Here is a 17,203-nt window from a genome sequence, read left to right as displayed (position 1 = left end):
AGTTATAGTGGGTGTTGTTGGTTTGCTTCTTCTTTATGTGATATTCTTTGGGGAATTTACCTTTTCCTGGTACTGCCTACATGCTTCAAGGCAAACTAACAATCTCCTCTTCTAACACCAGAGAGATCACACCAGAGATAGGCTGTGATTGACTCAGGCCAATCAGCACATTTCCACCTCTGTCCACTGACACTGATTTAGAAGTGGACATTGGACCTCAGATGATTCAATAAAGGTGGCTTTCCATACTCTTGCTTATAACGTTGGGACAAGAATATGCATTTTCTCCTACTGGATGCAAACAGGGAAACATAGCCCAGTTGCAGTTGGCAACCACATTCCATTGTCAAGGGGAATCGGTTTCAAGACGAAGGATGAAGCTCACATGGTACATAACTGAGCAGAGGGTGGAAAGAAAATCAATCTCTGATGACCTTGTTGAATTGCTGGATCATCCAATTTTGAAGCTTACTCTACCTGTGACTGCCACTTAAGTGAGCCTGAAACACACTATTATTGGTTAAGCCCTTTAAAACCGAGTTTTCTCTGATGTCCTTAACTGGTATATCAAGAATAATTAGTCATTTTTATTAAGACATATAACAGTTGGATTTTGAAAAATAATTGTATTTATTTTTTAGCTCTGCTGGACCTTCAGTGCTGCTCTGATTTTTCTCCAGGTGTGGGGAGTGGGGGTTACTTTCTGTTTGAATTGTGAGGTCTTCTCAATGTGGTGGCTTCTCTTGCGGCAGAATACTGGCTCTAGGGCTCGTGGGCGTCAGTAGCTGCGCCTGTGGGCTTAGTAGTTGCAGCTCCCAAGCCCTAGAGCACAGGCTTAATAGCCATGCATGGGCTTAGCTGCTCCACGGCATGTGAAATCCTCCCGGACCATGTCTTCTGCATTGGCAGGCAGGCTCTCTACCACTGAGTCCCAGTGGGGACCAAAATTTGAATTTTTGATCAATAACTATAATACCTGCTACTATTTATTGAATATCTACTTGATGCCATTACATTGAAAACTGATTGTAATCATTGTTGTTAAAGTATAATTTGTGTGTCAGCTACGGAGGGAGAGAGAATGGCACAGAAGGACACACAGAAGCAATGTTACCATAAACAACTTTCAATTTAAAAACAGGCATTCTATCATTATTAAAATGTTCTTTAGCCACTCCATTGAAGGGACCTTCCCAGGGCAGTGGAGTCCGGGGGTGGCTACTCATACACATTGCTTTCTACCTTTGGCTATCTTACAGTTTCTTCTTACCTCCCCCCTCAGAAACAGACACAAATTCCTCTCCTTGTCACACTCAGAGCTGTCTGGCCCTTGTCTATGATGCCTTGCCACTCAACTTACACTCAGGTTCAAAGGTCTCACCTCTGACCCAACAAATATTTTCCTAATAAATACCTTCAAAAAGGTGAATTCTGATGCCAGTTATTAAGATAACAGTTTCACCTTGGGTTGCAGAGAAGGGGGAACTGGACTGTGAAATGCAAGTCTGCATGTCTCTGAAGCCCAAGACCTTTTTATTATACCACAGCCACTCCCAACAAGAGCAATAAAGGTTATTGTGTGACTGTTCTGTCTGGGTTAGAAAGGGCCACGCACCTTCCACAGTTGCTCTTGGGGACACAGCTGTGAACCCTCAGCTACCCATGTGAGAGGCTGACTATGCTGGGCCACCAAGTGGAGACAGATAGACATGCCTAAGGAATCTCAGCTCTTCTGTATCTTCTCAGTCCAGTACCAGACATACTTTGACTGCAAGCTGGGTGGGAACTGCCTAAATGAGCCCAGTGAAATCCTAAATCACTATCCTACAAAGACCGAGTTTAGGATGGGTTAGTACGCAACAATAGATAACTGGGGAAAATCCACAGTTTATATTAGTTCAATCATGCAACATATTCCTTGTCCTTATGGAGATCACATTCTAGTTGGGAAAAGCTGTCAGATTCACTATAAGCAGGCTTTAAACTGCTTTGCCGTTTGAACATCAGCATTATTTGTTGTGACGCAGTGGTAAAGAATCCACCTGCCAGTGCAGGAGACCCAGGAGACATGGGTTTGATCCCCGGGTCAGGAAGATCCCCTGAAGTAGGAAATGGCAAGCCAATCCAGTATCTTACCTGGAAAATTCAGAGGAGCCTGGCTGGTAGGCTACTGTCCATGGTGTCACCAAGAGTTGGAAGCAAATGAGCATGTACACACATTATTTATTGTACGTATCACTGTTCTCAAGGGCCTCTGGATGTTATGTTTTAATCAACATGTGGAGACAGTCTTTGCTTTTGATATGTTTGTCATTCTCAGTGATGATACACAGGACCTTTTGTTTAATGATAATTTTTTTCTATTAATATTTTGGTTTTCATCTTCTTGAGTATTTTTTGCCATCTGACTTAAAAATTAAACTTTTTGTCTTGAGATGACTATTTATAACACATGGAGTTATAAGAACTAATATAGAGCTCTCCTGTCCCCTTTATCAGTTTATCACAAACAGTAACATCTTGCAAAACTATAGAATGTTATCACAAGGATATTGACATCGACATAGTAAAGAAATAGAACATTTCTATCACTGCAAAGATCTCTTCTGTTGTCCTTTTAAGCCCTCCTCTCCCTTGCACCAGAGCTTCCCTGATAGCTCAGATGGTAAAGAATCTGCCTACAATGCAGGAGACGCAGGTTCAATCCCTGGGTCAGGAAGATTCTTGGAGAGGGAATGGCTACCCATTCTAGTACTCTTGCCTGGAGAATTCCATGGACGGAGGAGCCTGGCTGGCTACAGTCCATGGGGTCACAAAGAGTCGGACACGATTGAGTGACTAACACTTTCACTTTTCTCCCTTGTACCAGTGTTGACTCCTGGCAACCAATCTCTTTCATTTCATAATTTTGTCATTTCAAGCATTTTTCTATAAATGGATCATGCAGTATGTAACCTTTTAGAATTAGCTTTTTTTTCATTCAGCATAATCCCCTGGAGATTCATCCAAGTTGTGTGCAACAATAGTTTATTCCTTTTAACTGCTGTGTAAGTATTCCAGGGCACGGATAGACCAGTTTGATGATCTATCTGTTGCAGGATGTCTGGGTTGTTTCTACTTTTTGTTATTACAAATAAAACTTCTATGAACATTTGTATATAGGTTTTCATGTGAAATTCAAGTCTTCATTTCTCTGGGATAAATATCCAGGAGTGCAATGTCTGGGTCATGTGGCAGTTACATATTTAGTTTTTATTTTTTTAATTAAAAAAATTTTTTATGTAGGTATGTATTTGTTTATTTATTTTTGGCTGCCCTGGGTCTTTGTTGCTGCATGCAGGCTTTCTCTAGTTGTAGCGAGAGGAGCTCTCTTCATTGCGGTGCGCAGGCTTCTCACTGTGGTGGCTTGTGGAGCACAGGCCCAGTTCACCAGCTTCGGTAGTTGTGGTGCACGGTCTTAATTACTCTGTGGCATGTGGGATCTTCCTCAACCAGGGATCAGACCCGTATCCCCTGCACTGGCAAGCCAATTCTTAACCACTGGAACACGAGGGAACGTTTCCCAGAGTGGCTGTATCATTTTATATTTCCACCAGTGATGTATGAGTGATCCAGTTTCTCCGCATGCCACCTGATTTTGGGACGCTAAATATAGCTTCCCAGATAAATATTAGGACAGTTTTTTTTTTTTTTTTTAAATTTTTAGTACTAATTCTTTGTCAACAAGATTTAGGCCTCTAGCATTCTGGTTGGCTCCTGGGGGTAGGGTGAGGGTATGGAGAATTAGAAAGAGGATGAAGAGCCTAAGAGGACATCATCTAATTTTAACCCCCAGTGATCGCTGTCTTATTTTGGGCTTCTGATGTTTTGTTTTAACCTGTTTCTATTGTAATTGTATCGGTAATCTCTTTCCCTTCAGGTGGTCTTTTCAAAAGCACAGAAAATCTTGAAGACTGACAGGAATTAGATTAACTGTAAAAGCTAGAAGAGCTTTGAATTCACTGAAAGATAACAGGGCTTTAGCTACAACTCACTAGGTAGTCAAATCAATCTTTACTAAGTAGCTGGTTTTTAAAGCAAATTCTCTAGGTAAGGAAAGTGAAAGTGAAGTCGCTCAGTGTCTGACTCTTTGCGACCCGTGGACTGTGGCCCACCAAGCTCCTCCGTCCATGGGATTCTCCAGGCAAGAATACTGGAGTGGGTTGCCATTTCCTTCTCTAGGTAAGGAGTGACTCCTCTAATGAAGCCCAGAGATAATTACATCATGCCCTATTTCTCTTGGGCAGATATGATTCCTGTTAAAGCCGCTGAAAGATTTAGACATGACATACACCAAGATCTAGAGTGTAAAAGTATAGATTGAAAGGTTTCTGCCCCAACTCTAAAGATTTTTAATAGACTGTTTTAGACAGAACTTCTAATTATTTTTAAAAATTATTTATTTTTTAATCTATTTATTTATGGCTGTTCTGGGTCTTCATTGCTACACATAGATTTTCCCTAATCATCATGAGCTGGGATTACTCATTATGATGTGTAAGCTTCTCATTGTGGTGGCTTCCCTTGTGGAGTGCAGGCTCTAGATTGCACAGGCTTCAGTTGTTGTGGTGCTCAGAGCTTTGCTGCCCCAAGGCATGTGGGATCTTCCGGGACCAGGGATTGAACTCATGGCTGCTGCACTGGCAGGCAGATTCTTAACCACTGGACCATCAGGGAAGTCCTAGAACTTCTAATTATTGTATTAAATCCCAAGACTGGTTAAAAAAAAAAAAGTTTTTTAAATGGTGGAATTCTGCTATATGCACATTCTGGGTTGGAAGTTGCCTCTGTCTATTCTGCATTGCCCTTTAGTAGAGAAATCACTCTCTGTTCTAGGAAATCAATTATCATAATCATCAATGGTATCCATATTCCCCATCCTTCTGGATTAGATTGTTTGATCATCAAAGCGGAAACAGCAAACTGATTTTTAAACAAAACCAAACTTTCTGTTTGGGCTAGACTCCCCATATTTATGCCTCCTGCTCCCTGCCCTTTGAACCAAATGTTGTGGTAGGTGCTGGTCTATGATTTATATTTCTTCAAGTAAATATGCAAGTGCAAAGGAGTTTGACTAGTGCCTGGTGTTACAAAAAAATGTTTATATGGGTTCAAGCTCATAATCTCCTTAGTGCATCGGTACTGTTTCACAGGATTGACAGGATGATTATTAGTCATTAATAATGTAAATAAGATGGTGGTGGCACTGGCAAAGAATCTCAGCAAGAATTTCTTAAAAGGAAACATTTCGTTGTAATCAATATGTTGTGTAATTAAGGGTTTCCATGTTGATTTGCATAAAGTGAGGTCCACCTGTATTATATACATACTACAATTTTTCCTCCTTAACATTAACACACAAGAAAAACATAAATGGCTCCTGTAAAAATATAATGGTAAATGTCTCCTGACTGCTACTGTTTGAGACAAGAACTGCCAATTTAGCCCCAGATGAGCCTCTGAGAGTTTGATTTGTGTTATTATCTACTACTAAACCATTGTTCAGGCTCTCTCCTTCTCACATTTGGCAAACGTGGGCCCTCTGGGCTGCTCTGATCAAGTTCCTAGGTTGTTACTCCAATCAAAGTGGACCCAGGTAATAGGGAGGAAAAACATAGCTTATTGTATATTAAATAAAAATTAACAATTGTAAAGCATTTTCTAATTTATTAAATGCTTTTTACCTTATTTCATTTAATCTTTTCAACAAACCTGGGAAGCAGAAATTCCAGGCTATCTTCCTTATTTCAAAGATGAGGGATCGGAGGTTCAAAAAAACTAAGTGAATTGCCAGGAATCACAAACAATAACTGCCAAAGTCAGAACTCTAGAGTCTAAATATTATTCCTGTAATGTCCAGACTTTTTGTGCAACTTACTGAGAAGAAGGAAGGCACCCCTCTCATGGTGGGGAACATTAAAATGCATTTGTTACACTGAAACTTCGCAACACATTTCTCCTTTCTTTTTAAGCCATCTTAACCAGACTCAACATTTATTGGAGGGATTATTACCTGATTTCATTACCTCATTCTTCCTGAACAAAGAAATTTCTATTTCCCCCGACAGACCATTTCACCATCACAAGATAGGGCTAAATCTATATTTAAAATATTTGTCAGATGGCATGCCATCTTAAAGCAGATTCTTCCAGGATTTTAGTTACTACTATATTGTCATAAGGAAATGTGAATCCCTGAATCTACCTCCCTACCTTCTTCCCTCAGTGGATTCCTTATCAGTTTAAATAATTCACTGCCTGGCCCCTATTGGATGAGTTTCTACAATATTGGCAGGCCATGTGCTTGATCTGCAGAGGGGTTCATATATCACTTTAAATGACTCTTTTAATTTAACTGCCTAAATAACTGTGCACAGGTATGGCTTCTAATACCCCTGGATGGATGTCTGCCTTTATCCCACACCTGACCAGGTGTTGGTATATATACATGACCATGGATTATTACACATGCGGTAAGGGTATGTAATTTCTTTGTTTTTCCCAATTGATTTCTAACTACAACCCAATTTATTTCATCACTCCCCAGGTTTTATTTTTTTTCCCCCAGGTTTAAAAATTTTGTTTCCTCTCCCCAGAGTTAAAAGGGAAAGGAAGAATGAATGAATCAAAGGAGAATGAATTCTGTAAACATTGAAAAAATACTCCAAAGTAGGCAAAAAATGTTTGTGGGCTCAATTATTTTGAGTCTGGATTGCCTACCTTACCTTTTTTTTTAAGTCCTGTCTCACTTTTTGCATTTAATTACTATACTGTTTTAAACATTTCACTTTTCACTATGTCTTCTATACTACACACATCATAATAAACACTGGCTATGATCCTAACTTAGGCTTGCTTTAAAATAGATGTACTTAAGAATCTGAGCAAGGGAAAAAACCCCGCTAACACTCACAAGGCACATTCTTTTCTCACGCCTTCCTCAGCATATTGCCCAGGGCAGTAAATTGCAGGGTAAAATAACTGGTTTATTATTTGCTGTTTTCTTTCACTCTGTTGAGAAAAGCTACATTGCTGGCAAACTGACAGAAACTTTAAAAATAGAATCCAGTATATTGTATGCATGCTTGGTGCACGTGCTCAATGTATAATATTCATGTGAGCTGTATTTAATTTTTTTTTGTACTGGAATCTACAAAAATGTAATGAGTGAGTTTTTTTAACTGGGTGGGATAAGCAGAAAGACCATAAGAAAAGCAGGCAATGATTTTTGCCTTCCCCTCCTCCTAAAAACACAAATAAGTCCTCACCTAACAACTAACCAAAAACATTTTTATTTTTTTGAGGGAAAAGCAGATTTTTAAAAAGCATTGATTCTTTTTTTGAATCTGTGTTCCACTAATACCAGTGTTATTTAGCTGGTTAGAAAATGCTCAAAATTTTTCTTACAGTCTAGCTCTTAATGAATCTTCCTGTTTTCTCAACCATGAATTTTCAATACTCTCTGCTTTTGGCCTTGTCTTCTATAAAATGTACCATTTTCACTCACAGTTTAAGACAGGTTTTGATGTTCTTAGTATGGCATACTGTATATAATATTAGCTGTTTAAAGCTGGAGATCAGATTGTGCATAATAACATATGTAGTTTGGATTATATAAACACTACAGGAAGAACAGGAGACAGGGCCCTTCTGTGTACAAATTTCAGATTGCTAGCTGTATGCCTGTTTAGAATGTTAAACACTCCTAACTAGGCAGTGATGAAGTTATTTCTTTAATGACTGTGACTTCTGAAGCTATAAAGACAAACATTTTCAGCTAAAAATAAAGATGATGCTGGTAATTAATATATTTACGTTATGTGATTTCTGCTTGCTACTTAGGGAGCTTTGAGGAGCGGGGAAAATGAATTTTGTTGTCTTCAAAGCTCAATCCAACTGAGCAATTTCTTAAAAAACTTGGAGAACATAGCTTAGAAGAGCCAGAGACAGAGAGCAATGGAAATTGTACATTTCACCCATTATAAAGAAGCTGGAGTCAGGGAACTCCACTAGTCTATTTCCTTAGCATTGTTTCTTTTGTATCTTAACATTTCAGGTTGGTTAGACTAGCCTATGTGTGGATATTTTTTTTCTTTCTATTGTGTCATTCTTTTATTATTAACGTTGTTGTCCTGCTTTTTCATCTGTTGTTGAAAGGCTGGTAACTTTCATGCATTTAAACAAAATTAAAACATTACCATATTTTTCAGCAATGGGACATTTCAGAGTGAAGAAATAAGTCAGTTCTTCTGGTTTCGTAAGTTTACATTTTATTTTAAATATTCATATCCTGCTTTATTTCAGGAAAACTTCAAGGTCGCTGGTATGTTTACTGCTCAAGTATCAACATAGTAATAATCAGGCCTTTGAAACTGTGGGTGAAAAATCCAGCAAGTTTCAGTCATCTTGTATTTATGTAAGGAGATGTGTGGCATCTTACTTCCTGTCCCTTTTCACAGGAACTTTAAACATGGACGCTCCTCTCCCCGGGTATCTTTATATTGCGAAGCTCTGCGTGAGGTTGAAGTTTTTATGGGAGAACTTGTTTAAAAGACAGTTGTCTTTAAAGGCATATTTGGCTCAGCAAGGTTAGGGGTTGCCAATAAATCCATTTATAGCAACTTCTGTATTCCCTGCTCTAAGACACATGATTGGGGTGACCCGTGTATGATTCCCGCAGGCCATGCAAGGCAGCGACGGTCCTATGCAGATCGCTCTTAGACCAAGGCTGGTCGGGGTGTGGAGTGGGTTGCGCCCTGCGGGCTGAACTGCCTGCCTGGGAACCCAGGGTTCCTGAATCCATAGGCCCTACCCTAGCTTTCACTCTGCTGTGGAATAACAAAACATTTTGGGAACATGGGAACTTAACTTACTGCGCTGACGGAAACAATAATAGCATCTTTGTGTATCTCCTACCTCCATACCTCCCCTCCTCCCAAGATACAAGCATGACGTTGGGACTCCGTGTGTGTGTGTGCAGACAACACAGGGCCACCCGTGTGTGTGTGCGTGCGTGCAGACAACACAGGGCCAGCCTGGAGCGGAGGGAGGAGGCTGCAGGGACACGGCCCCGGGGACGTCCGAGGCAATCACCGGTCCCTGAACCTCCCTAATTCGAGTTCGGGAAAGAAAAAGACACAGCAGGCGAGATGCCCTTTACACCTCCCATCTGCTTTAGCTCATTCTTGCCCTAGAAAGTGAGTGTGTGTGGTTAAGTGAGGCAGAGAAAATTCAAGAAAGCCACACAAGTCACCCTAAAGCATCCACCAAAACTTCAGCTTGGTTAATTGCTCCCAGATGTCCTCCTCGGCTGTTTTCAACAAGCAGCAAGGAGGGAAGGCCAGGCCACTTCACTGATTTTTAGAGGTTGAAAAAAAAATATAATCACCCATTTTGATCCAATCCTGGAAGGGCCCAAACGCAGTCGCGGGGACTAGGCCCCCTGAGCGAAGCTGGGGTCCCTGCAGAAAGTTCGCGCGCCGCGTCCCACTGGTTCCGGGAGCCGCCGCAGCCCGGGGCGGGAAGGGACGCGGGAGGCGCGGCCCGGGCGGGCGCGCGAGAGGAAGGTGCCTTCGGGAACACGCGCAAGGGCGGGGATTCACGCTGCCAATGAGGTCCTGGTGTGGGCTGTGCGAGGCGGGGGGACGGGCCGGAGCGCAGCCTTAGCAGTGGCTGCTGCAGGAGCAGCGGCCGCCTTGGGAGCCGGAGGAGAGGCAGCCGCGGAGCGCTGAGCTGGCCGCGCCCCGAGGCCCGGCCCTGGGGGTGGGTAACCGCGCCGAGGAGCTGGAAACTTTCCCGCAGGTAACTCCCGCCGCCCTGGCGCCGCCGCCGGCCTCCGCGAGTCCCGAGCCGCGCCAGCTGCTGCGGTGCGGAGGGGAGCAGGGGTCTGGGGAGAGGAGAGGGTGATGGGGAGAGTGGAAAGGCATGTGGGAAAGTTTCTGGAGCTTCCCTGCCCCCCTTCGTTGGGCACACCCGGGAGCTTTCCGGAGATAGGCACGGACATGTTGTGCGCTCCGGGCCTTGGTCCTGGCGGCTCCGGAGGGTCGGTGCCTTCCCTTCGCCTACCCTCCGCGCCGGACCAATCTGGCCCCGGGCAGAGCTGAGGTTCGGGGGCACCGGGATCTTGCAGCCGCACGCTTGAGTTTCGGGACCACCCCGCCCGGCGCGCCTCCGTGCTCCCCTTTCCCCTCCTCTGTGGCATTCGGGCTTGGCAAGGGCCTGGGCTGCGCCTGGTACCTGGGGCGGGGGAGGCGGGAGAGAGACGCGCCTGGCACGGCGGGGTCCACAGTGCCCCCGAAGTGTAGAAGAGCGCGGGTCGCGAAGTTGGCCGGTTGAACTTAAGCCTCGGGGGGAGTATAGTGCCCCCCTCTGGGTCTAAAGTATTGTTCGCTTCCGAGAACACTGCGATGAGTATATCCACGTTCTTTTGGGGGTGGGGTGAGGGGGGTGAGCAAGGATTAGACATTGAGGGAGAGTTCGAGATCAGGATTGTGTTCTTGGAGAATGAAGGTGCTCACTTCTTTGGGGGGACTTATGTCAGGGCGCACGTTCTTTCTGGGGGACTTTGGGGGTGCAGGGACGCTGCTCTGGGGGTGTGAGGGGCTCCCGGCTTTGGCGCGGCAGCTTTCCGGAACGGCTGGCGAGGAAGGAAGCCCCAAGGCATAATGCGCCTTGTTTGCAGACAGAAACGTCTCTGAACCGGCGTTTTCAAAACTTAGTTCACTTATTGTGTAAGGCTCCAGGAGGAAATGCGGCGGTGGTCAGGTAGAATCCCGGCGCCGCGGCCAGGGTTTCAGAGGACAACGGGCTCGGCGACAGTCTTCCCCTCCCAGCCCTCTTCGGCCCACTGCTGACAGCCCCAGATCCCCGTGCCTCGAAGGATGGGACTCGTCTAGGGAGCTCTGTTCCCTGCAGTGGAGTGGACTCCTGGAGGTTAGGAGGGTACCTTCATCTTGAACTTGACCCCAGGAGCATCGCCGTCTGGGCGAGATACAAGGAAAAAGGAAGCTGAATTTTCCCGTGGGATGGGCCTCGAACTCTGGCAAGGAAAGGAAGAGCTTGGTTTAGAATCTTTGAGGACTGGGCTTAGGACTGCTGAGGTCATTAACTCCAAATGCCAGGCCATCAGACTGCAGAAGTTAATGTGTTTGGAGGGGGTGGGGATGGGAGAAGAAAGGAGACACCTGGTTAGTTGGTGCGGAGTTGGTATTTCTCTGTAGTGGAAATGAAGGGAGTCTGCCTCTCTGCTTTCACCAGAGCCGCTACTCACTCACTCTTTTTTTTTCCTTTCCTGGGTCTTTTTTTCCCTTCCCTTATTCCTGCCAGCTTGGCACTCCTGGGGAGAGGCTGGGGGAGGGAGAGGAGAAGAAAGCAGTTGGGAACCTTCCCTGGCCAACTTGGAGGTATTTAAGATCTGCTGCTAGGAAGATTCCAGGATTTTAACAGCTGCTTCTTGATTGCTGGGAATGAAAGAATTTACGAGCCTCCGAGAGCTGTTCATTATAGTGGTAGTCTGAATGTTTTACTCATCTAAGCTACTTAAAGACCTCACAAGGGACCTTCCCTAGGGATGCCAGTTTCTGCAAAATTCGTGTCAGCCAGAATGCTTGGTGGGTGTCAGTGAGAACTCACTGTAAGTATATCTTGGCGGTATTAAGATGAAAAGTATGTGGGAGTAAAGGAAATATGGTATCTGACATCCTCAGGACTTCCTCCTAGGGTTGCTCCTGTTACCTGCCAAGTGAATTAGTTCCAGGCTTCCGGATTGTTGTGATTTGACAATAAGAGGTGGGAAATAGTGTCATCGATTTTAGTGGAGGCAGGAAGGTCCAGAAATAAATTTAAGGTCACTTTTCATGACCCTGTCTTTCAGCTGTGAGGCTGCAAACTTAAGTTTTGCTGGGATGTGGGAGCCATGGTTTTCTGCTTTTTTGGTTTAGCCACCAGAATGTCTAAATTATCATAATTTATGTCCAGCGTGGAACTAAAACATAACTGACTCATAGTCAGCCTTTTTCTACTTCCCATAACAGCTTGTAGAGAAGAACATTTTGTCTCTTTAACCACACACAATTTATTTGGTGCCATAGTGGGTTTTTGATAGTGGGTGATTGAGGGCACAAATTTAAAGACAGTGGAATTTTCTCGATTAAATTGTTCATTTTTAGGCAACATCCCCTTCTGAGTTGCTGATTAATTCTTTATCTCCCAGGAACATTAAAATCAGTATCCCTGGGCGGGTAGAATTGTAATCCATACTATAACGATGCCTGCCAGCATAGCTGGACGTTTGTGTTATGTCGATGTTTCCATTAGACGTTTCTAACCCAGTTGTAAAGGTTTCTGTCTGGGTTGGGTTGCAAGTAGGCTGAGAGTCTCATAGTCAGAGAGATGGCTTTGTTTTTTCACCTTTCTGATGAAAAGTTTAACTTGTGACAGGAGTAAAGTCTACACAAGCAAAATAAAGCAGAAGAAATGTATGTGTTGCTGGGGAGGGATTTGTATTAGTTCCCAGGATAGCTTTGTTTTGAACCATCTTTTAAAATGCATATTTCAATAGTGCAAAAACTAGAACCTCTTCCTAACCCCCGACCAGTTTACAGATGTTGTCAGTATACTAGGTTTCTTTAGCCTTTCTGGGCCTTAGTTTTCTCATTATCATTCCTAAAATGAGATTATCTTTCAACCGTAAAGTTCTGTGACTGTCCAATAGTTGGAGAAATGTAGGCATTCTGGAGCTAGTGCTGTAATATTAGAGTAGTACTTTGGCATTTATAAAGGGCTTTACTTAAATATTTTTTTCTTAAACCCTCAGTTAAGTAAACTGAGGCTGGGCAAGTTAGATCAGTTTGCTTGATATCATTTGTAAACAGTGGAGGTGAGCTTGAACCTAGGTCTTTTGATTCTTTCTATTCCAACCCCCATATCTCTCCTTATTTATGAAGTCACAAGTGATTGGCTAAAACTTGGCAGACAGACTTAAGTTACAATGTGGCATTTTCTCATAATATTTCATTTATGAGTTACTTGGGTTTCAGAACCCCAGGGTTAACATCTATGCTTTGATGTCAGAGATTAAAAACAGTTCAGTAATAATGGTAATAGAACATTCTCCCCAAGAGAGTTTCAGAAATTCATATACCTTAAACTAATCATTTGTTTATTTCCAACTTATTTTTTTATTAAGTAGACTTCAGGATCTGGTGTGATTTATAATCCCCACTAGTAACCCAGACAGCATTCTTAAGGAAATCATTTCTCAAATCTGTGCATCTTTTTAAAAATAAGTAATGAATATATCGTTTACTTTTCATCTTGGTATCTCTTAGCTGAATTACAAAGCCTGGATAAATGCCCCATTTTTGGTAAAATTGTTCTTGGGCTCTTTCTACTGCTGTCTGGATAAGTCTGATTTTGCACCACTTGCTGTGCAAAAAAGAAAAAAAATTCTTCTGTTACGCTATTGGTTTAATGGTAAAGAAGTGGTAGGCTGCAGGTGACCCATTTTCACGGACTCTAAATGTTTATACTGTGCCCTGCTTGCCTATTTAAGAGTACTGAGTGCAACTTGACACTCATTTGGAAGCTGGTATGGATTTTCTTTAAAGGATTCTAAAATAAATTATGTGCTATTACAGACTCTTTTATGTCTGAGCAACTTGTCCTTCTTCAGCTTCTTAAACTTATTCTCAGAAGACCGTCTTATCAAAATAACTAAGCAATTAATGAGTACCTGTTGTTGTTCAGTTGCTAAGTCATGCCCCGACCCGTGGACTGCAGCATGCCATGCTTCCCTGTCCTTCACTATCTTCTGAAGTTTGCTCAAACTCATGTCCCTTGAGTCAGTGATACTGTGTGACCATCTCATCCCCTTTCTCCTCCTGCCTTCAGTCTTTCCCAGAATCAGGGTCTTTTCTAATGAGTCAGATCTTCACATCAGGTAGCCAAAGTATTGGAGCTTCAGCATCAGTCCTTCCAATGAATATTCAGAGTTGATTTTCTTTAGGATTGACTGGTTTGATCTCCTTGAAGTCCAAGGGACTCTCAAGAGTCTTCTCCAGCATCACAACTCTAAAGCATCAATTCTTTGGTGCTCACCCTTCCTTGTGGTCCAGTGGCCATTCTGACTGGTGTGAGGTGATCGTAGTTTTGATTTGTGTTTCTCTAATAATGAGTGATGTTGAACATCTTTTCAGGTGTTTATTAGCTATCTGTATATGTTCTTTGGATAAGTGTTTGTTAGGTCTTCTGCCTACTTTTTGATTTGGTTGCTTGTTTTTATGGTATTGAGCTGCATGAGCTGCTTGAGTATTTTGGAGATTAATCTTTTGTTTCATTTGCTGTTATTTTCTCCCACTCTGAGGGACCTATTCCCTGGTGCCTCAGACAGTAAAGAATCTGCCTGCAATGCAGGTGATCAGGGTTTGATCCCTGGGTTGGGGATCCCTGCCATTGAGAAGAGAATGGCAACCCACTCTAGTATTTTTGCCTGGGAAATCCCATGGACAGAAGAGCCTGGTGGGCTATAGACCATGGGGTCGAAGGACACTACTGAGTGACTAACACTTTCACATCCATACATGACTAGTGGAAAAACCATAGCTTTGACTGTACTGGCCTTTGGCTGACTGTAAAAAGGCTGCCATCTCCAGGTGTATGTGGAGAGAGAGAGTTATGAAGCAGTAATAAAGTTGGGAGAAGAGTTATCAGTGTGCTAGAAGGGGACAAGAGCAGCAAAGCAGAAGAATGGCTTTTGGTTTTTATTATAGGGGAATAGATTTTGAAGGATAGGAGAGGACTTTAGATAAAGAAGGCTCTCGGGAAACATCTTGTACAGCATAGAACGGGTTCTGGTTTGGGTTGGGCATGTTACTGATGGAAGTAACCCTTCTAGGATAGATGTCCTCTTTAGGGGTTCGCAAAGGTGTGTGTGATCAAGGAGAATATTTTGGAAAGAAGAGTCGCATGGGTAGAAATGTCAAGGACAAGAAAGCATTGCAAAGGGATGGCATAGTCCCTGGATTTTAGTCCCCACAGATTTTGCCACTACCATGAGGAAATTTATTAGTAGAAATCTTCCAGTCACAACTATATGTAAATGTGAACCCAAGATGTTCAGCTGTATAGCCCAGAGCCATTGGTGACTCACCACCCTCCCTTCTATACCCAGAAGAGACTTAATACCTCTGTGAGTTGGGGTTGGATTTGGGGAAGTCTCTAAGCAACACTTGGGTGTGAACTTTTCATGCATATGCTGCTGCTGCTGCTGCTGCTGCTGCTGCTGCTGCTGCTGCTGCTGCTGCTGCTGCTGCTGCTGCTGCTAAGTCGCTTCAGTCGTGTCCGACTCTGTGCGACCCCATAGACGGCGGCCCACCAGGCTCCCCCGCCCCTGGGATTCTCCAGGCAAGAACACTGGAGTGGGTTGCCATTTCCTTCTCCAATGCATGAAAGTGAAAAGTCAAAGTGAAGTCGCTCAGTTGTGTCTGACTCTTAGTGACCCCATAGACTGCAGCCCACCAGGCTCCTCCGTCCGTGGGATTTTCCAGGCAAAAGTACTGGAGTGGGTGCCATTGCCTTCTCTGTTTCATGCATATATACTCATGCAAAAGTAGGATTGTATATTACATGAACTTTTAAAGAAATATGAAAAAGATTTGACATACAAAGGTGCATATAATGTATTTGCACAGTTTAGAGTCCGGTGTATGCTTATGTGATATGCTCCCCCTGCCCCACCCCTATTATATCAATACATTCTTTGGCACAGCTTTAATGGCTGTTTTGTAAATTCATTACATACATTACTATAATTTGTTTAACCAACCCATTTTGACATTTAGGTGTTTGGGAAAAAATCTCTTAGGCTATCAGAGCCCTTTGTCTCAGGATGTGAATTACTCATCATTAAATCAAAGGACCCAATTAAAAAAAAAAGTCAGAGAGCCCAGCACATAGGGATACCTGGACGCTGGTAGCTTCAGAACCTCACATCATCAAGAAACTGACTCTGAGGACTGGGGATGGGGTGGGGGGAAGTGGGGGAGCAGTGGGAAGGGATGGATTTGTACACATTGCTATATTTAAAAGGGATAACCAGCAAGGACCTACTGTAGAGTATAGGGAACTCTGCTCAATGTTTTGTGGCACCCTGGATGGGAAGGGAGTTAGGGAGAGAGTGGATTCATACATATGTATGGCTGAGTCCCTTTGCTGTCTACCTGAAACTATCACAGCATTATTAATCAGCTATAATCTCAGTATAAAATAAAAATATAAAAAAACCCCAAAAACAAAACTGAATCTTTGTTCTCAGTTCCAATTTGGGAAAACCCTGGAGAGAGCTCAGATTGGCTTGATGCCAGCCAACAGAGTTACAGTTGGCAAGTCTCGTTAGGTACACAAGATGGGACTGTTGGGAGACAAAAGTATCCCACACAGAAGCGGGTTATTATTAATGGAAAAGGGAGTGAAAGTGGCTCAGTCCTGTCCAGCTCTGTGACCCCATGGACTGTATAGTCCATGGGATTCTCTAGGCCAGAATACGGGAGTGGGTAGCCTTTTCTAAGTTCGGGAGATCTTCCCAAACTTGGGATTGAACCCAGGTCTCCCACATTGAGGGAGCTGGGTAAACAAAAAGGGCTTATTGCCTGATGCAGGATAGGTTTCCAGAAGTGGTATTGCTGGTCATAACTCCATACCAATATGCAGAAGAATATGAACCTTTTTAATGCTCCTGTGATATATACACTATAGTCTTGGGAGTAGTAGACTTTTCCACATTCTGTGGGGATCTGAATGGCTGCACACTCAGGCTCTTGGGTAACAGGGTATTGAATTACTGCAAAAAAAAAAAAAAGAGCGTGTTGGTCATTATTCCCATGTAACCCATTATACTCCCTTCTGTCTGCCATGCTTTATTCTAAATTACTGGGGATTAGTCACATCAATTATTAATGTTTATTGAGTGCTTGTTGACTCTGAGCTAGATGACTGAATTTAAAAAATTACGTGGGACTGAAACAGTGGTGTTCTTTCTTCATCCATTGTCCTACATACGCAAAGCGCTGTGGCAGAGGTAGTCTCTTGCCCATACCACAGCATTCCCCTTCCTGGTCCTCCCTTCCTTCTTGTGGCTTAAACCAGCAACCCTTTATTTGCTTGGAAT

At 43.2% G+C, this 17,203-nt stretch overlaps 1 protein-coding gene and 1 long non-coding RNA gene across 12 annotated transcripts in view; one reads left to right on the top strand and one right to left on the bottom strand.

Moving 5' to 3' along the window:
• Positions 1-9,553, bottom strand: part of LOC121818825 (uncharacterized) — a 69,870-nt gene extending 60,317 nt beyond the window's left edge. For both annotated transcript variants that reach the window (XR_006058962.2, XR_006058961.2), the window contains exon 1: positions 9,428-9,553. This is a non-coding gene — a long non-coding RNA (uncharacterized LOC121818825). The remainder of the gene's footprint in view (positions 1-9,427) is intronic.
• A 178-nt stretch (positions 9,554-9,731) lies between these two features.
• The window catches only part of TANC1 (tetratricopeptide repeat, ankyrin repeat and coiled-coil containing 1), a 244,229-nt gene continuing 236,757 nt past the window's right edge, over positions 9,732-17,203 (top strand). For all 10 annotated transcript variants that reach the window (XM_042244924.2, XM_042244919.2, XM_060409856.1 and 7 more), the window contains exon 1: positions 9,732-9,840. The gene's annotated coding sequence lies outside the window, so the exon portion shown is untranslated. The remainder of the gene's footprint in view (positions 9,841-17,203) is intronic.

Source organism: Ovis aries, chromosome 2 (genome assembly GCF_016772045.2).
Source record: "Ovis aries strain OAR_USU_Benz2616 breed Rambouillet chromosome 2, ARS-UI_Ramb_v3.0, whole genome shotgun sequence".
NCBI lineage: Eukaryota > Metazoa > Chordata > Mammalia > Artiodactyla > Bovidae > Ovis > Ovis aries.
The sequence above is the reverse complement of the archived record's forward strand: the minus strand, read 5'-3'. Positions and strand labels throughout refer to the sequence as shown.